General features: G+C 44.6%; 1 protein-coding gene across 8 annotated transcripts in view; it reads left to right on the top strand.

Moving 5' to 3' along the window:
• vti1a (vesicle transport through interaction with t-SNAREs 1A) overlaps positions 1-20,857 on the top strand; it is a 364,307-nt gene that overhangs the window by 287,634 nt on the left and 55,816 nt on the right. For 2 of the 8 annotated variants that reach the window (XR_005945653.1, XR_005945652.1), the window contains one exon: positions 10,426-10,491. The exons of the other annotated variants lie outside the window; for them this stretch is intronic. The gene's annotated coding sequence lies outside the window, so the exon portion shown is untranslated. The remainder of the gene's footprint in view (positions 1-10,425; positions 10,492-20,857) is intronic. 8 annotated transcript variants of the gene reach the window in all.

Below are 20,857 nucleotides of genomic sequence, written 5' to 3'. Positions count from 1 at the left end.
ATTACTTCATCAAAACATTTTCTTTGTCTTTATTCTTAAAATCTTAATTTTAACTTTCATCCCTTTATTTCCCTGACGTAGGACGGATTGTCCAGCTTGTTATTCTATAAAAGCTGATGGACAGCTCATCCAAAAACTCCGCTGTCCATATCCTAACTCGCACCAAGTCCTGTTCATCCATCATCACCCCTGTGCTCACCGTTCTACATTAGTTTGTGGTCCAGCACTAGCTCAAATTTAAAATTCTCACCCACTACCCTTTCAGGCAATCCATTCTAAATCATGCACCATGTAGCTGTCTAGAGAACCTGCTTGAAACTGCCATTAGGCCTATTGCTTGTGTAAATTGAGGCATAACATCTGTTTCAGGCCCTTTTGTAATACTCATTGGCAGATGAGGACAGCATGCACCATGCATTGTGTGGTTAGTTTTCTCAATTGCACAGCATCCAAACAAGTGATCCTTAAAGAGACTGCTGGAGGCTTCCACCCAAAAGGTAAATTGCATGGCTCTTTTTTTGTTTAGTTTAACGAGAAGCATGAGTGCTGCTCTCCATACCACATTAAAATCACTGGTCACTGCCAGCCACTGTTTCTTCCCACTGTCCCAACTCCTGTGAATACCTCTTGGATTTAACAGAGGTCCCCCTCATCCCCCACTACAGGTGAGCTGATTGTGGCACCACAGCTCTACATTCTTAATGAGACCAGCTGGTCAATTTTCCATGATCCTGCCGCCAGTCTCATAAGGCATGAGCAGAGTGCACTGTACTGGGATCGTACACAATCAAATTTCTAGACTTCAAGTTACTTTATTTTGATATCCAATATTAATGATTGCTAAAAATGTTAGATAGGTAATCGATTGACTGATATAATCAAATCCTTTTTTTGTCGCTATCTTTTATCATATTTGCTGCAGTTTAGCAACGAATGTAATTGCAAGACTAAAGTTAAAGGAAATCTTCTTCAAAAAATAACCAGATGTAGTAGCACTATCCAATAGCTGTTTTGTGATTTTGGTGCGGTAGGGAGTATAAGGCTATTTTAAGGCGCCAAAAGATTTAGGGCCTAATAATGCAGTGCTTAAATGTTGACACTAAATTCCCATTTAAGCAAAGCTTGTAGCGTTACGAGAGAGGGATTTATGTTAAAGAGATGTTGTATAATAACTTTTTCTGTCACATGGGCTTTCAATTGGTCTCTGTGGACTAACAAAAATGGACCTACAGCTGTGCAAGCCAGTCTATCAGTAGATACATTTGTACCCTAAGCTTGAAAGCCACTAGTTTACTGAGCACGGTGGTGTGGGTACAAGAAACTGAGTGTCTGGGAAAACACTGAACATGCATTGTAAAACTTCCAATAAAAGTGCACTGTGTCATCAAAACACTGGAGCACTTCAGTTAAAGGGGCAAGGTCATCCTTTTGAATTTTTTGCATAGGCTTAGTTCCGGAACAGCAAGAAACAGCCTGCCTTCCAAAGCCACCATCTTCTACTCTGGGTAGGGTATGTGTTGCTATAGTACCGTCTCTTCCTTGAGAAATATTTTACAAAGGAGCACAGCCTGCAAGATTTTTTATAGTGGGCTTTCTTTCTAAGGCAGGCAGTCTTTTCCATTTCGCAAGAGTGTACATGGGCATGTATTCTATTGTCTGATGTACACCTGTATTTTCAACTGGGACTTGATCATATGTCTGGACTTGGACAGCTTTACCTTGGATCCATGGTGCCACAGACCTTGTGTATGAATAATACAAACAAAACTTGAAAAAGATGGTATTATGGTCCACGTAGAAACCATTGTCTCAAAGTGTGAACAGCAAAACCATCCAGGGTTCCTTTTAATCTTTAACAGTCATGTCACCTAGGCCTGTTGTCAGGAAGACTTCAGAACAGTCATGTGACACCCCCCCCCCTTAATTTTACCCTAAATTAAAGACATAGTCCCAAAGCATAACAATCTTATAAATCTCATATTTGTAACAAAGGTGATCCCCTGAACCAGGGGACACAGTCTTGGAATAAGGGTTAGGCCATTTAGGAGTGAGATGAGGTAAATCTTTGGAATTCTCTACCCAAGGGGGCTGTGGAGGCTCTGTCATTGAGTATGTTCAGGACAGAGATCAGTAGATTTCTAGATAGTCAAGACATCAAGAGACATGGGGATAGTACAGGAAAATGGAGTTGAGGTAGAAGATCAGTTGAATGGTGGAGCAGGTTCAAGGGGTCGAATGGCCTACTTGTTGCTTCTATGTGCTAGGTGGATGTTGTGGAGAGGTGGCAGAGAGAAGGAAGTATGGCCAGAGTTCCTGTTCCTGATCACTATCAAGCGATGCCCTGCTGGAAAATACGGCATTGGTTTTGAACTGCAGCTCATCTATTTCTTCCCTGAAAAATGAGCAACTGGCAGATAAAAATTGGGCGGGCACCTTGGATGCTTCTTTGCCATCCTTCAACTTTTAGCCAGGTCTCTAAATGGACGTCCAGCACTCCTGCTAAACAGGCGGGAGAGTGTTTAAATATCCAAATCAATGTTCTATGCTAGTTGTAGAATCTCTATTGCTATTTTCATGTACAAATGGGCAGAGTGAGCACTATGTATGCCAGGTCCAGTTGTACCAGGTGTTGAGCAGCTTGACCAATGGTCCCTGGAGGCCATTCCAAAACTGGTGTGGGAAGGTTTTTAACAGTGAATGTATCGTGGCAGCCCCAGAAAGACAGAGCAGCCCATCGTGAACCCAGACTTGCCCTAACATCACTGCTTGGGATCAGTGCGCCTCCCAAACAGACCGAACCTGCTGGTTTCCCTGCAGAAGCCAGATGACTCTTAGCCTTCCACAATTGGCAAATTCCAGTGGAGCACTGGAATTCAAATGAGGCTGAAATCTGAAAATGGTTCAAGCTTCTGAACAGTGACTTTGAGTGAGTGCTGATCAGGAATCAACAACAATTTAGATTTATATTGTGCCTTTAATGCAATAAAATGTCCCAAGACACTGCACAAGAGCATTATAAAGCAAAATTAGACACAGAGCCTCATTAGGTAATTAGAGCAGATGGCCCAAAGCTTGGTCAAAGAGGTAGGTATTAAGGCACTCCTCAAAGGAAGAAAGTGAAGTAGAGTTGGAAAACTTTAGGGAGAGAAGAGTGGAGCCTAGGGCCTAGGCAGCTGAAGGTACAGCCAACAATGGTGGCACAATTAAAATCAGGATGTTCCCAAGAGGCCAGAATTGGAGAAACACAGAGATCCCGAAGGGTCGTGGGGCTGGAGGAGCTAACAGTGATAGGGAGGCGCAAGACCATAGAGGGATTTGGAAACAAGGATGGGAATTTTAAAATTGAGGCAGTGCTTGACCAGGAGCCAATATAGGACAGTGAGCACAGAGGTGATGGGTGAACAGGACTTAGAATAAGTAAAAACACAGGCAGCAGAGTTTTGGATGACCTCAGGTTTATGGAGGATAGAATGGTGAAGGCTAACCAGGATTGCATTGGAATGGTCAAGTCTAGAGATAATGCAGACATGAATGAGTGTTTCAACAGCAGATGAGCTGAGTCAGTTACCACATACCATGACAACACCGCCCCCCTGCCCCCCTCTGCCATCAGCTGATGAATCAGCACTCCTGCTTTATCTGCTTCATGCCCCCTTAAACAGTATAAATTCCATCACATTTTTACTTTAGCTCTGAAGAAGAGTCATACGGAGTCAAAATGTTAACTGTTTCTCTCTCCATAGATGTGGTCAGACCTGCTGAGTTTTTTTCCAGCAATTTCTGTTTTTATTACCATACTTGACCTCACCCTTACCAGCCTGTCTACCGCAGATGCATCAGTCCATGACAGTAGATGTAGGAGTAGGAGTGATCACTGCACAGCCCTTGTGGAGACGAAGTCCCGACTTCACATTGAGGATACCGTCCATAGTGTTGCATAGCACTACCACCATGCTAAATGGGATAGATTTTGAATAGATCTAGCAACTGAAGATTGGGCAGCCATGAGGCACTGTGTGCCATCAACAGCAGCAGAATTGTATTCTAACACAATCTGTAACTTCAAGGACCTGCATATGCCACATTCCACCATCACCACCAAGCCAGGGAATCAGCCCTGGTTCAATGAAGAGTGTAGGAGGGCCTGCCAGGATCAGCACCAGGCATACCTGGTGAAGCTACAACACAGGACCACTTGTGTGCCAAACAGCATAAGCAGCAAGCGCTAGAGCTAAGCAATTCCGTAACCAACAGATCAGATCTAAGCTCTACAGTCCTGTCATATATAGTCATGAATGGTGGTGAACAGTTAAACAATTAACTGGAGGAGGAGGTTCCACAAATATCCCCATCATCATTAATGAGGAAGCCTAGCACATCAGTGCAAAAGATAAGGCTGAAGCATTTGCAACAATCTTCAGCCAGATGTGCTGAATGGCTGAGCATCTCAGCCTTCCCCAGAGGTCCCCAGCATCACAAATGCCAGTCTTCAGCCAATTCCTAGACCCAGTCATTTTCAGCTGCTTCATCAATGACCTTCCATCATAAGGTCAGAAGTGGGGATGTTCGCTGATAACAATGATCACCATTCGCGACAGCTCAGATACCAAAGCAGTCCATGTCTAAATGCAGCAAGACCTGGACAATATCCAGGCTTGGGCTGATAAGTGACAAGTAACATTCACGCCACACAAGTGCCAGGCAATGACCGTCTCCAACAAGAGAGAATCTAACCATTGCCCCTTGACATTCAATGGCATTAACATCACTGAACCCCCCACTATCAACATCTGTGGGGTTACCATTGACCAGAAACTGAAGTGAATTAGCCATATAAACACTGACTACAAGAACAGGTCAGATGCTTTGAATCCTGTGGCGAGTAACTCACCAGCTGACTCCTCAAAGCCTGTTCACCATCTACAAGGCATAAGTCAGGAGTAAAACAGAATTACCTGGAAAAACTCAGCAGGTCTGGCAGCATCGGCGGAGAAGAAAAGAGTTGACGTTTCGAGTCCTCATGACCCTTCGACAGAACTTGAGTTCGAGTCCAGGAAAGAGCTGAAATATAAGCTGGTTTAAGGTGTGTGTGTGGGGGGCGGAGAGATAGAGAGACAGAGAGGTGGAGGGGGTTGGTGTGGTTGTAGCGACAAACAAGCAGTGATAGAAGCAGATCATCAAAAGATGTCAACAACAATAGTACAATAGAACACATAGGTGTTAAAGTTAAAGTTGGTGATATTATCTAAACGAATGTGCTAATTAAGAATGGATGGTAGGGCACTCAAGGTATAGCTCTAGTGGGTTTTTTTTTTATTTTATATAATGGAAATAGGTGGGAAAAGGAAAATCTTTATAATTTATTGGGAAAAAAAAGAAGGGGGAAACAGAAAGGGGGTGGGGATGGGGGAGGGGACTCACGACCTAAAGTTGTTGAATTCAATATTCAGTCCGGAAGGCTGTAAAGTCCCTAGTCGGAAGATGAGGTGTTGTTCCTCCAGTTTGCGTTGGGCTTCACTGGAACAATGCAGCAAGCCAAGGACAGACATGTGGGCAAGAGAGCAGGGTGGAGTGTTAAAATGGCAAGCGACAGGGAGGTTTGGGTCATTCTTGCGGACAGACCGCAGGTGTTCTGCAAAGCGGTCGCCCAGTTTACGTTTGGTCTCTCCAATGTAGAGGAGACCACATTGGGAGCAACGAATGCAGTAGACTAAGTTGGGGGAAATGCAAGTGAAATGCTGCTTCACTTGAAAGGAGTGTTTGGGTCCTTGGACGGTGAGGAGAGAGGAAGTGAAGGGGCAGGTGTTGCATCTTTTGCGTGGGCAAGGGGTTGTGCCATACGAGGGGGTTGAGGAGTAGGGGGTGATGGAGGAGTGGACCAGGGTGTCCCGGAGGGAGCGATCCCTACGGAATGCCGATAAGGGGGGTGAAGGGAAGATGTGTTTGGTAGTGGCATCATGCTGGAGTTGGCGGAAATGGCGGAGGATGATCCTTTGAATGCGGAGGCTGGTGGGGTGATAAGTGAGGACAAGGGGGACCCTATCATGTTTCTGGGAGGGAGGAGAAGGAGTGAGGGCGGATGCGCGGAAGATGGGCCGGACACGGTTGAGGGCCCTGTCAACGACCGTGGGTGGAAAACCTCGGTTAAGGAAGAAGGAGGACACGTCAGAGGAACTGTTTTTGAATGTAGCATCATCGGAACAGATGCGACGGAGGCGAAGGAACTGAGAGAATGGGATGGAGTCCTTACAGGAAGTGGGGTGTGAGGAGCTGTAGTCGAGATAGCTGTGGGTGTCGGTGGGTTTGTAATGGATATTGGTGGACAGTCTATCACCAGAGATTGAGACAGAGAGGTCAAGGAAGGGAAGGGAAGTGTCAGAGATGGACCACGTGAAAATGATGGAGGGGTGGAGATTGGAAGCAAAATTAATAAATTTTTCCAAGTCCTGACGAGAGCATGAAGCAGCACCAAAGTAATCATCGATGTACCGGAGAAAGAGTTGTGGAAGGGGGCCGGAGTAGGACTGCAACAAGGAATGTTCCACATACCCCATAAAGAGACAGGCATAGCTGGGGCCCATGCGGGTACCCATAGCCACACCTTTTATTTGGAGGAAGTGAGAGGAGTTGAAGGAGAAATTGTTCAGCGTGAGAACAAGTTCAGCCAGACGGAGGAGAGTAGTGGTGGATGGGGATTGTTCGGGCCTCTGTTCGAGGAAGAAGCTAAGGGCCCTCAGACCATCCTGGTGGGGGATGGAGGTGTAGAGGGATTGGACGTCCATGGTGAAGAGGAAGCGGTAGGGGCCAGGGAACTGGAGATTGTTGATGTGACGTAAGGTGTCAGAGGAATCACGGATGTAGGTGGGAAGGGACTGGACAAGGGGAGAGAGAAGGGAGTCAAGATAACGAGAAATGAGTTCTGTGGGGCAGGAGCAAGCTGAGACGATCGGTCTACCGGGGCAGTTCTGTTTGTGGATTTTGGGTAGGAGATAGAAGCGGGCCGTCCGAGGTTGGGCAACTATCAGGTTGGAAGCTGTGGGAGGGAGATCCCCAGAGGAGATGAGGTCAGTGACAGTCCTGGAAACAGTGGCTTGATGTTCAGTGGTGGGGTCATGGTCCAGGGAGAGGTAGGAGGAAGTGTCTGCGAGTTGACGCTCAGCCTCCGCGTGGTAGAGGTCAGTGCGCCAGACAACAACAGCACCACCCTTGTCAGCGGGTTTGATGACAATGTCAGGGTTGGACCTGAGAGAATGGAGTGCAGTAAGTTCAGAGAGAGACAGGTTAGAATGGGTGAGAGGAGCAGAGAAATTGAGACGACTAATGTCGCGCCGACAGTTCTCAATGAAAAGATCGAGAGAAGGTAAGAATCCAGAGGGAGGGGTCCAGGTGGAGGGAGAATATTGAAGATGGGTAAAAGGATCCGTTGAACTGGGAGAGGACTCCTGCCCAAAGAAGTGAGCCCGGAGACGAAGACGGCGGAAGAAGAGTTCAGTATCATGCCGAGCCCGAAATTCATTGAGGTGAGGGCGTAAGGGTATGAAACTAAGTCCTTTGCTGAGCACTGAACGTTCAGCATCGGAGAGGGGAAGGTCAGGGGGTATAGTGAATACACGGCTGGGGCCGGGATTGGAAGATGATGCTACATTCAAAAACAGTTCCTCTGACGTGTCCTCCTTCTTCCTTAACCGAGGTTTTCCACCCACGGTCGTTGACAGGGCCCTCAACCGTGTCCGGCCCATCTCCCGCGCATCCGCCCTCACTCCTTCTCCTCCCTCCCAGAAACATGATAGGGTCCCCCTTGTCCTCACTTATCACCCCACCAGCCTCCGCATTCAAAGGATCATCCTCCGCCATTTCCGCCAACTCCAGCATGATGCCACTACCAAACACATCTTCCCTTCACCCCCCTTATCGGCATTCCGTAGGGATCGCTCCCTCCGGGACACCCTGGTCCACTCCTCCATCACCCCCTACTCCTCAACCCCCTCGTATGGCACAACCCCTTGCCCACGCAAAAGATGCAACACCTGCCCCTTCACTTCCTCTCTCCTCACCGTCCAAGGACCCAAACACTCCTTTCAAGTGAAGCAGCATTTCACTTGCATTTCCCCCAACTTAGTCTACTGCATTCGTTGCTCCCAATGTGGTCTCCTCTACATTGGAGAGACCAAACGTAAACTGGGCGACCGCTTTGCAGAACACCTGCGGTCTGTCCGCAAGAATGACCCAAACCTCCCTGTCGCTTGCCATTTTAACACTCCACCCTGCTCTCTTGCCCACATGTCTGTCCTTGGCTTGCTGCATTGTTCCAGTGAAGCCCAACGCAAACTGGAGGAACAACACCTCATCTTCCGACTAGGGACTTTACAGCCTTCCGGACTGAATATTGAATTCAACAACTTTAGGTCGTGAGTCCCCTCCCCCATCCCCACCCCCTTTCTGTTTCCCCCTTCTTTTTTTTCCCAATAAATTATAAAGATTTTCCTTTTCCCACCTATTTCCATTATATAAAATAAAAAAAAAACCCACTAGAGCTATACCTTGAGTGCCCTACCATCCATTCTTAATTAGCACATTCGTTTAGATAATATCACCAACTTTAACTTTAACACCTATGTGTTCTATTGTACTATTGTTGTTGACATCTTTTGATGATCTGCTTCTATCACTGCTTGTTTGTCGCTACAACCACACCAACCCCCTCCACCTCTCTGTCTCTCTATCTCTCCGCCCCCCACACACACACCTTAAACCAGCTTATATTTCAGCTCTTTCCTGGACTCGAACTCAAGTTCTGTCGAAGGGTCATGAGGACTCGAAACGTCAACTCTTTTCTTCTCCGCCGATGCTGCCAGACCTGCTGAGTTTTTCCAGGTAATTCTGTTTTTGTTTTGGATTTCCAGCATCCGCAGTTTTTTTGTTTTTATATAAGTCAGGAGTATGTTGGAATACTCACCACCTGCCTGGATGAGTGCAGCTCCAACAACACTCAAGAAGCTCGATGTATCCAGAACAAAGCAGCCATCTTGATTGGTACTCCGTTCACCACCACGTACAGTGGCAGAATTGTATACCATCTACAAGATGCACTGCAAGAACTCACCAAGGCTCCTTCGACAGCACCTTCCAGACCCACATATAGAAGGGCAAGGGCAGCAGACACATGGGAATCCCGCCACCTGGAAGTTCCCCTCCAAGCCAGTCACCATCCTGACTTGGAAATATATCGTCCTTCCTTTACTGTCGCTGGGTCAAAATCCTGGAACTCCCTCCCTAACAGCACTGTGGTTCAAGAAGACAGCTCGCCACCACCTTCTCGAGGGCAGTTGGGGATGGGCAATAAATGTTGGCCTAGCCAGCGGTGCCCACATCCCATGAATGAATAAAAAAAAACAGTGGCAAAGCCAGAAGATGTTACCAGAGGTGGAAATAGGCTGTCTTAGTCATGGCGTGGACATGTGATCGGAAGGTCATCAGTAGGTCAGATATATCACAAAGTTTTCAAAAAATCTGGTTTAATCTCAGCTAAGTTGCCAGGGGAGGAAGGGAGACAGTAGTGAGGAAACAGGTAGTAGGAGCTGGGGTGGAAGGCAACAGCTTCTGTCTTCCTGATATTTAATTGAAGGAAATCCCTGTTCATCCAGTACTTGATGTTGGATAAACAGTCTAATAATTTAAAAACAGTGGTGGAGTTGAGACAGATGGTGGTGAGGTAGAGCTGGTAAGGAATTGTGTTATACAATTTATACTTTGTACCATTTTAAGCCTATGTTTAAAATGACCCCATATGTGTATGGACATCACATGAGAACAGGACAGGAATTGTAAAAAGGGCACAATCCATTTATCTGTGAGATGTGAGGAATGACTTCAGTACCTTTGAAACTTGTTTCAATTTTAACTAAACTTGACAAATTGTTTTTACTTAGCTTCTTGCATCATTTTAAATATGATTGGATAGGAAGCCATCAGTGTGTTGGATTGAAAATCTGTAATTATGGTGTATTTGAATTGGATTTTTTCCAAGTCCCCCTATGGATTTGTGCACATAATCTAGACTGACATTTCATGCAGGACAGAAGTTACTGCATTGTAAGAGATGCCGAATTTTTGATGTGTTAAACTGACATCCCTTATCGTTTAGTTGATAATCACATTTACATCTCTGCATATCTTTTTTATCTCGTTTTTTATATATGATTTCTATGACCACTTTTGTCAAAACCTTCTCTGAAAAGAGAGACAGATTATGTGTTGCTCATTATGATTTCATTGGAGATAACCAAGTGCCTGTCTGTTGACTGTCCTAGATTGTCTGCGACATCCCAGTTCTAGATGTGAATAAGCCATTTGTTCTGCTTGAATGGTGTGCACTAATACCCAGCTTGGCAGTCAAATGCTTTTTGTTTTTCTTTTGCTCTTTAGTAACAGAGAGCCATGAAGAAGAGAGACCCCACAATCCATAGTGGATGGCTGTATTTAAATCACAGGGTCTGTATGGTTTTAGAAGCTATTTCACCAGAGTTGTTTTACTAATGCTGTGTCTGCTGTGATAATCTTTTCCTCTTAATTTCTCACAGAGAGAGAAGGAAAAGCAGAATGAGGAAAAATAATACACTGTGCTGTATTTTTACCGCACTAGGTGCAATATCAGCTCTATTTTTACAGTTAAGTCAACTGGGAACTGCATTTCCATTGTTTGCTCACATTGATGTGAAATTGGAAAGGCCGTGCTCCCTCCACTTACTGAACCATGTCCGCTGACTTCCCAGTGCAATGTCTGAAGTGTGCACATCAAACTCCTTTCACCAATGTCCATTACAAGCCTACCGACTCCCACAGCTACCTCGACTACAGCTCCTCACACCCCACTTCCTGTAAGGACTCCGTCCCATTCTCTCAGTTCCTTCGCCTCCATTGCATCTGTTCTGATGATGCCACTTTCAAAAACAGTTCCTCTGACATGTCTTCCTTCTTCCTTAACCGAGGTTTTCCACCCATGGTGGTTGACAGGGCCCTCAACCGTGTCCGGCCCATCTCCCGCGCATGCGCCCTCACACCTTCCTCTCCCTCCCAGAAACATGATAGGGGTCCCCCTTGTCCTCACTTATCACCCCACCAGCCTCCACATTCAAAGGATCATCCTCCGCCATTTCCGCCAACTCCAGCATGATGCCACCACCAAACACATCTTCCCATCAATTCCCCTGGCGGCATTCTGCAGAGATCGTTCCCTCCAGGACACCCTGGTCCACTCCTCCATCACCCCCAACACCTCAATCCCCTCCCACGGCACCTTCCCATGCAACCGCAGAAGGTGTAACACCTGCCCCTTTACTTCCCCTCTCCTCACTGTCCAACGGCGCAAACACTCTTTTCAAGTGAAGCAGCATATCACTTGCACTTCCCTCAATTTAGTCTACTGCATTCATTGCTCCCAATGCAGTTTCCTCCACATTGGAGAGACCAAACGCAGACTGGGTGACCGCTTTGCAGAACACCTTTGGTCTGTCCGCAAGCATGACCCAGACCTCCCTGTCACTTGCCATTTCAACACTCCACCCTGCTCTCATGCCCACATGTCCGTCCTTGGCCTGCTGCATTGTTCCAGTGAAGCTCAACGCAAACTGGAGGAACAGCACCTCATCTTCCGACTAGGTACTTTACAGACTTCTGAACTGAATATTGAGTTCAACAATTTTAGATCATGAAGTCTCTCCTCCATCCCCACCTTTTTTCCGATTTCCCCCCTTTTTTTCTCAATAATTTATATAGATTTTTCTTTTCCCACCTATTTCCATTATTTTTAAATGTATTTCCATCCATTGTTTTATCTCTACATTTTAGCCTTTTTCGATTCCTTCACCCCACCCCCACTAGGGCTATTTGTACCTTGCTTGTCTTGCTTTCTACCTTATTCCTTAGATAATATCACCACCTTCAACACCTCTTTGTCCTTTTGTCTATGACATCTTATGGCTATCTCCACCTATCACTGGCCCTCTATCCAGCTGTACTTGTCCCACCCCGCCTTAAACCAGCTTATATTTCACCTCTCTTCTATTTTTACTTAGTTCTGTTGAAGAGTCATACGGACTCGAAACGTTAATTGTGTTCCTCTCCGCAGATGTTGCCAGACCTGCTGAGTTCTTCCAGGTATTTTTATTTTCGTTTTGGATTTCCAGCATCCGCAGTTTTTTGCTTTTAAATTCCTTTCAGTCATTGAAATGTGGTCACAGGTGAATAAAACATATAAGTATCACAACTGGTATAGTACATGGATTTGAATAGACTTGACAGTGGCATAGTGTAATGTTATTGGACTAGTGACCCTCAGGCCCAGGCTGATGCTCTGTGTACATGAGTTCAAGTCCCACCATGGCAGCTGGTGGAATTTAAATTCAATTAGCTAATAAATCTGGAATTGAAAAGCTAACCTCAGTAATGGCGACCATGAAACTATGGGATTGTCATTAATGTCCTTTAGGGAAGGAAATCTGCCTTCCTTACCCAGTCTGGCCTACATGTGGCTCTAGACCCACACAATGGCAGGAATTTTACAGCCACTCAGAGGGGCAGGATGGTAGGTGGGGCGGGGAGCCATAAAATTCAGTGCCCGCCTTCTAACCTCCGCTGCTGCAATTTTGACAGCACGGGAGGTGTCAGGCAACCTGTCAACCTGTGGGCCAATTGAGGCCTTTAGGTGGCCAATTAACAGACACTCCTCTCACTATCACGGGATTTTACATATGGTAAGAAGGCCATCACTAAGTGTCCAGGCCACAAGGTGAAAGCCAGCAAACTGGTGGCTAGCTAAGGGAGATGTGCCTCCTTTCCAGACACCCCGTATCCATCAGAGGCACCCTCAATGTAATTCTCCCCACCAAGTGGCATTCCTCTCTACCACAAATACCCCCCCCATGTCGTCCTGATGATCCTGGCCCCCCCACACTCCTGGCCGGGTCCTGCCAGCCTGGCCTCAGCAAGACCATGGATTTACCTTATAAGTCTGGGCTCCTTTGGCGTCTTCTCTTTGGGACTTGCTGCAGTCCCAGCAGTGGCCACTGCTTCCAGCAGTGCTGCTGGCCCTCTGATTTACTGGCAGATCTTGGAAGCAGGACTTTCTCTCCAATGAGGGAGGAAGGCCCTCCACAGAGACAATTAAGCCATAAAATGGCTGCGGGGTGAGCCAGCCAAGCGAAGGCAGCTTGCCACTGATTTTTAGGTCAAGGGCTGGGGACCCGCCCCCAATGTAAAATTCAGCCTAATGTGGCTGACTCTTAACTTCCCTCTGAGATAGCCAAGTAAGCCCCTCAGTTGTATCAAAACACTACAGAAAAGCCAAAAAGGAATAAAACCAGCATCGACCTAGTCACCGGAAACAACAGTGGTACACTGTGCCCATTTGACCCTGCAAATACCTCCTTACTAACATCTGGGGTCTTGTGCAAAACTGGGAGAACTGTCCTATGGATTATTCAAGCAGCAAACAGCCTAATGTGGTCATACTTACTGAATCATTGCTTACAGACAATGTCCTAGACACTTGCATCATACTTAGGTACGTCCTTTCCCATCAGCAGAGATGGCAGCACAGTGGTGTACAGTTGTGGAGGGAGTTGTCCTGGAATCCCTAACATTGACTCTGGCCCCCAAGAAATCTCATGACACCGGGTCAAACATGGACAAGGAAACCTTCTACTGATTACCACTTACCATCCTTCCTCGCCTGATGAATCAGTATTCCTCCATGTTGAACGTCACTTGGAATCAGCACTGAGGACAAGGGTGCAGAATGTACTGAGGGACTCAAAGCCCATCACCAGGAGTGGCTCGGTAGAATCACTACTAATTGAGCTAGCCGATTCTTGAACAACATAGCTGCTGGACTGGGTCTGCAGGTGGTGAGGGAACAAACAAGAGGGAAAAGCCTAAATGATCTCGCCCTGTTGCAGATGCATCTGTCCATGACAGCATTGGAGTGACCACTGGGCAGTCCTTTTGGAGATGAATTTACGTCTTCACCCTGGCGATCCCCTCCATCATGCAATGTGGCACTCCTACCACGCTAAATGATATAGATGCAGAACCAATCTAGCAGCTCTAATCTGGGCATCCATGAGCCGCTGTGGGTCTTCAGCTCTAATCTGTATTCAACCACAATCTGTAACCTCATGTCTTGGCATATCCCTTGTTCTACCATATCCCCTGTTCTACCATTACCATCAAGCCAGGAGATCAACGGGCAGTCAGGAGAGCATGGCAAGAGCAGCACTAGGAGCACTTAAAAATGAGATGCCAACATGGTGAAGCTACAGCACAGGATACACACATACCACACAGCATGCAACAGATAGGGCTAAGTGATCCAACAACAAACAGATCAGAGAAAAGCTCTACAGTCTTGCCACATCCTGTCGTAAATGGTGGTGGACAATTAAACACCTAAGCAGAGAAGGAGGCTCCACAGATATCCCTATCTTAAATGATTGGGGAGCCCAGCACATCAGTGCAAAAGACAAGGCTACAATATTTGTAATCATCTTCAGGCAGAAATGCCAAACAGATGATCAATCTTGGCCTTATCCTGAGGCCCCCAGCATCACATATGCCAGTCTCCAGCCAATTTGGTTCACTTCGCATGATATTAAAAAAACAGCTAAAGGCACTGGACATGGCAAAGTCTATGGGCCCTGACAATATTCTGGCAGTAGTACTGAAGATTTGTGCTCCAAAACTAGCCACACACCTACCCAAGCTGTTCCATTACAGCTACAACACTGGTATCTACCCAACAATGTGGAAAATTACCCTAGCATATCCTGTCCAGAAAAAACTGGACAAATCCAATCCAACCAATTACCGCCCCATGAGTCTACTCTATCACGAGCAAAGTGATGGAAAATGTTGCCGACAGTGCTATCAAGGGGCAGCATACCCTGCTCACTGTCACTTAGTTTGGGTTCCACCAGGGCCACTCGGATCATGACCTCATTACAGCTGCATTCGAAACATGGAGCAATGGGCTGAACTCCAGAGGTGAGAGTGACTGCTCTGTGACTGCCTTTCCACCAAGGCAGCCTTTGACCAAGTGTGGCATCAAGGACTCCCAGCAAAATTGAAGTCAATGGGAATCAGGGGGACTCCACTGGTTGGAGTCATGCCTAGCACAAAGCAAGATACTTGTGGTTCTTAGAGACCAATTATCAGCTCCTCAGGGTACTGTCCTAGGCCCAACCATCTTCATCAATGATCTTCCCTCCATCATAATGTCAGAAGTGGGAATTGTCGCTGCTGATTGCACAATGTTCAGTACCCTTCATGACTTCTCAGATACAGAAGCAGTCTGTGTCCATATGAAGCAAGACCTAGACAGCATTCAGATTTGAGCTGTTAGTATCAAGTAACATTCATGCCACATAAGAGCCAGCCTTCTCCAAAGAATTCCAGACCATCTCCAAGAAGTGAGAATTTAACCACCTCCCCCTGACATTCAACGGCATTCCTATCACAGAATCCCCCACCATTAACATCCTGTGGGGTTTACCATTGACTAGAAACTTAACTGGACCAGCCATATTGTGGCCACAAGAGCAGGTCAGAGGCTGGGAATTCTGCGGTGAGCATTGCCACATGCCTCCCCAAAGTCTGTTCACCATCTACAAGGCAAATATCTGATGTGTTATGGAATAACCTCTACTTGCCTGGATGAGTGCAACTCCAAAACTCTTAAGAAGCTTGACACCATCCAGGACAGCACAGCCACTTGATTGGCACCCGATCCAGCACCAACAGTGGTAGCAATGTATACCATGTAGCAGATGCACTGATGCAACTCACCAAGGCTCCTTCGACAGCAGCTTCCAAGGAGAACAATAGCAGTCACAAGGGAACACTACCACCTGCAAGTCACCTCAAAGTCACACATCATCTTGACTTTGAACTATATCGCTGTTCTTTCACTGTCACTGGGCCAAAACCTTGAAACTCTCTTCCTAGCAGCACTGTGGGTGTACCTACACCACATGGACTGCAGTGGTTCAAGAAGGAGCTTCAGCACCACTTTCTAAAGGGCAATTGGGAATGAGCAACAAATGCTTGCCTTGCCAGCAACATTCCCATCCCATAAAAGAATAAAATTGTGGGAAGTATGAATCTAAGAGGTAATTTAATATGCAGATTAGTGTCAAGACATTTGAAATGGTCAAAAATAAACATCCCTATGCTTTTTGAGACTTTGGGCCTATTTACTTGGTTCAGATGTTGAGAGGTTTGTTTTGAGGCTGAGTTTTTTGGGAGCAGTTTCCATATCTTCAACCCCAGTCCTTTTCTTTACAAAAACTATTTGAATGCAATAGAAGAAATTACATTTGAGTGAGACCATAAAATATAAAAGCATTTTAAGAAAGTTTTACTTTGTGAAAATTCCTAAATTGGGATGTTGAGGATTTACTTAGTTCTTTTTCAAGATACAGCCTATGTAACTTTTTTTATTCGCTCATGGGACGTGGGTGGCGCTGACAAGGTCAGCATTTATTGCCCATCCCTAACTACCCTTGTTCAGAGGGCATTTAAGAGTTAACCATGTTGCTGTGGGTCTGGAGTCACATGTAGGCCACACCAGGCAAGGACAGCAGATTTCCTTCCCTAAAGGACATTAATGAACCAGATGGGTTTTTATGACAATTGGCAATGGTTTCATGGTCATCATTAGCCTTTTATTTCCAGATTTTTTATTGAATCTCTCCACTAAAAGGAAATTTAGTCAAATACACTCCCATATTTCATTTGAGAGATTCCTGAATTTTCACTCAATAATTTTATTAGGCTGCATTATTTTTGTTTGCTGATTGTGCAAATCCTTTTAAAAAGTGTTGTGCAGTTTTTTGAGGTAACTGGGAGAAGAGTAGAAAAAAGCAAGCTCTTTGCTGCAGTAAATGTGATAACCAGAACTTCGGTCATTTAAGTAAAACTTGTGCAATAAAATGGAATTGTATTGCACAGACTTTCTAATGCTAACTAAATGGGGTTTCCTCCATTACTTGATCTTGGATGCTTTCTCTGTGTTTCTTGAGGGGGAGGGATGGTGTTGATACTGGCCCATGCCTGGTCTGTAGGCATTATTTCACCAGCTGTGGGCCCATAAGGGACTGATTTAGTGTGAGAGCTGATTCTGAGCCAGTAGGCCTGATATATCACTTCCTGTAAGTTGACTAATGTGCTTAGCTGTTTTGACATGTGACCTGTTGCTGCTGGCAGCTGATCTGCTGGCAGTCCATTATAACATCAGCCTCTCCCTCTAATTATTGTGGGCTGCACATTACGGCAAGGCAAGTTTCAGATTGCTTATCCTAGGCTGATTGCCACCATTTGCAGCTGCCTCTGCTGGCCAAATATTTCCTCTTGATGAGAGATCCCATATGTTTAGAAGACCCTAGGTGTCTAGTTTTCAGAACTAACTGCTCTTGGCTTAAAAGCCCCTGTGAGATATGACACAGGAATCTGACAGTATTCCCAGTTGAATTGAATGTTGAGTCCTGTGTGTTAAGATACACATGACTATTGTTTAAAAAAAAGTGTGCAAATGAACTTGCAAAAATCAGCGAAGGAAAAGCAAAGATCTTATCTGAACAATTTATCATGTTGTATTGTGTTTAAGTACATTGCATTAGTGCACAATAAATGACCTGTTACATTCTTGTTTAAGAACTTTCAAAATACAGACTGCTGATTCTGCCAATCCACTTAATTAACCCTTAAACTGACCTCATCCACACACAATTTGCGTAAAATGCCACAGAAAGCCTTCCAAACATCCGGAAAGTTTGCACTCATTTTGACTTGTTTGTTTGAAGTATGTGCCTTTTATGTTTCAGAAAAGGTGAATGGTTATTAATGTTCAAGTAGATGCTTGGCCCCACTAAACAAAGAAAACTATAGTTAATAAACAATCCTTAAATATTTTGGATTTTCTAATACAGAACAAAATTACTGGCGTTTTAAGGCATAGCTGATTGTCACGTGCAAATCCTTCTGGCAGGTTGTATATTGATGATTTTTCAAATACTTCAGCTCAAACTATTTAATGAACATCACACCTGTCACTCGTGCATTTCCCCAGCTTGTTTTCCCAATGTGTGATCCTTGACAGTTTAAATCGTCAAGAGAAACAAGAGAAATTTACAACCTTAGTCCCTTCTTTTAAACATAGCTTTAATGAGCCGGAAAATCGAAACTATCTTCATTATGAAGGCACACGCGACTGACGTGTTTGGATTTCCTTAGATCTGAAACTGTCCTATTTTAAGGTTGACAGTCCAGAAAGTGGTTTATTTTCTGAAGTAGAGTAAGATATTTTAGCAAACAATTTAGCTCGCAGACGTATTGACGACTCCACATGTCTGGCATCTAGGTTGGAATCATTAACAGGAAGTTGGGTCAAGTGTACAAACTTCCAGCTATGTTCAACACATGTCTCAGATTTGCATTTGCAGTGTAAAACAGGTGTTTGTCCATATTAAATTCAAACAGGAAACCAAATTCGATCATGCACAAAAGCTGTATTTTTAAATCCTTTTTCCATATTTAATGCAGGGTTTATTACCAAATTTAACTTGTTTTTTTTTTAGATATCCAAATTCACCCTTTGTCCCCACCATTAAAATGTCATTCATTTTCGAGTTTATTTGCAGAATATATATATTTCATCACAAGTGGCATCATTTTGAACGGTACAGGTTTTGAAAGCAAATAGATATTTTAAATTTGAGTGAAATAAAGCAAATGTGCATGTGAGTATGTACTATTGAAGAGCAAGTCGTCAGTGTGATCGACACCTCATCTACTGGCTTAAACAGCTACTCAATCCACCACTAGTTCCAGGGTACTGTGGCTGCATTGCATGTTATCTACAGAAAGCACTGCAGTAACTCAAGTCTTTCTCAGCAGCATTTCCCAAACCTGCAGCCTCGACCAACCCAGAAGGGCAAAGGGTGACAGGTCTGAGGGAATGGTATCACATCCAGGTTTCCTTCCATGTCGTATCCCATGCCAACTTGAACGTACATCACCGTTCCTTCATTATCACTGGATCAAATTCCAGAGCTTCCTACCTAACAGCATGTTGGCAGCAGTTCAAGAAAGAAGCCCATTGTCTTCTGCAGGATGGACAATAAATGCCAATCTAGTCAATGATGTCCACAGCCTGATCTTAACTCAAAGTGCACTTGCACTTGCAACACAAAAGCAAAATACTGCGGATGCTGGAAATTTGAAATAAAAACAAAATGCTCAAAATACTCAGCAGGTCAGGCAGCATCTGTGGAGAGAGAAACAGAGTTAACATTTCGAGTTGACTACCCTTCGCCAGAACATTACTACTGCATTTATTTTCAGAAGAATGATTCTGTGCAATTTTTTTACACACACACAGACACACATGCAAATACATGTGCTTTATTTTATCCTTTAAGTACTACTTGTCTTTATATAAAATATATTTTAATATGTAGAACATGTAGTTATTTTCAGCTGTTGTATTAGTTGTATTTGTGAGGTTTTGACAGTGCCAAGCATTACCTGTGGGTGCTGAATGATTTATAAATGGAGTGACACAGCTGCATAATTGAGTGCAAGTAGTTCCATGGGACTGTTTATCTGTTTGTTCCCAGAGATTTGTTAACAAAGTTAATCTCTTCAAGGATAAAAGGGAAGAGTTTGTTTTCCTCATGGTCTTGTACTTAAAATGTTTGCTGTATGTTTATTATACTCTAAATATATTTTCAATAGGCAATTTTCTATATTTCCCATTTTTTCCTTCTAATTCTCCCAAAGGTGTGCACTGTTGAAAAGAGACAGTAAATGCTCTTGGATCTCTACCAATGCTCTTTGGTATCTGCCTGCTAAGGGCTTCACGAGAGTAGTCTGAGCTGACCACTCTTCTGTAGCACCAGAAATTAATTCCTAGCCAATTGCACGAAAGTCTTTTGACTAAAGAATCTGAAGTTCTGTATATATGAATTGACTAAATGAATTTAATTCAGAACGCATTTAATGCTGCAACACAAAAGCAAAATACTGCAATGCTGGAAATTTGAAATAAAAATAAAAAATGCTAGAAATACTCAGCAGGTTAGGCAGCATCTGTAGAGGGAGAAACAGAGTTAAAGTTTCGAGTCGATGACCCTTCATCAGAACATTACTGCTACATTCACTTTCAGAAGATTGATTCTGTGCAATGTTTTTTAAACTTGATCTTGATGGGAAATTTATATTTATGGCTAACTGTAGCCAATTTTGGAACAGAAAATTCACCTGGTCAGTAACAGATGATCCCAGTTTTAATTGAGCTAAGTTTAGGTGTCCAAGAAAATAACGAAAGCCATTCTAGAACTGCTCCGTGAATTTTCTATTTCTGATTTTTGTATACACATGTTGCAAGCTTAATTGTGCCGAAAATTTGTTAGCTGAGGAAGTTACAAACATATAATTTGCACTGGTATCAGGAGTGAGTCTGAGACACTGACACTGAACGTTCTGAGTACCACAGAGTCAGGTTGCTTCTGTTTAATTTTTGTTGTCCTGCCTCACCCTGCCTTGTTTCCCCCATTGCTTCACCGCACATTGGTGTCTGTTATGTTCCTGCTCTCTGAGAATTTCTGCCTAAGCCCACCCACCTTGACAGCCCCTTCCCTGCTCTCAGAAACCTTTTGAAAACTCTTGGTTTGCAGCCCCCATACTGGAGCATCTTCCCTAAGTTTCCTCCTGCTCTGTATCCATCTTTCCCCACTTCCTCACTTGTAAAGCATTTTGAGATTTCTTTCTGTGTATGAGAAGCACTATAGAATAGTAAGTTGTT

This window comes from Carcharodon carcharias, chromosome 17, assembly GCF_017639515.1.
Source record: "Carcharodon carcharias isolate sCarCar2 chromosome 17, sCarCar2.pri, whole genome shotgun sequence".
Taxonomy (NCBI): Eukaryota; Metazoa; Chordata; class Chondrichthyes; order Lamniformes; family Lamnidae; genus Carcharodon; species Carcharodon carcharias.
Note: the sequence above shows the minus strand (reverse complement) of the source record. Positions and strands in the feature narration are given on the sequence as shown.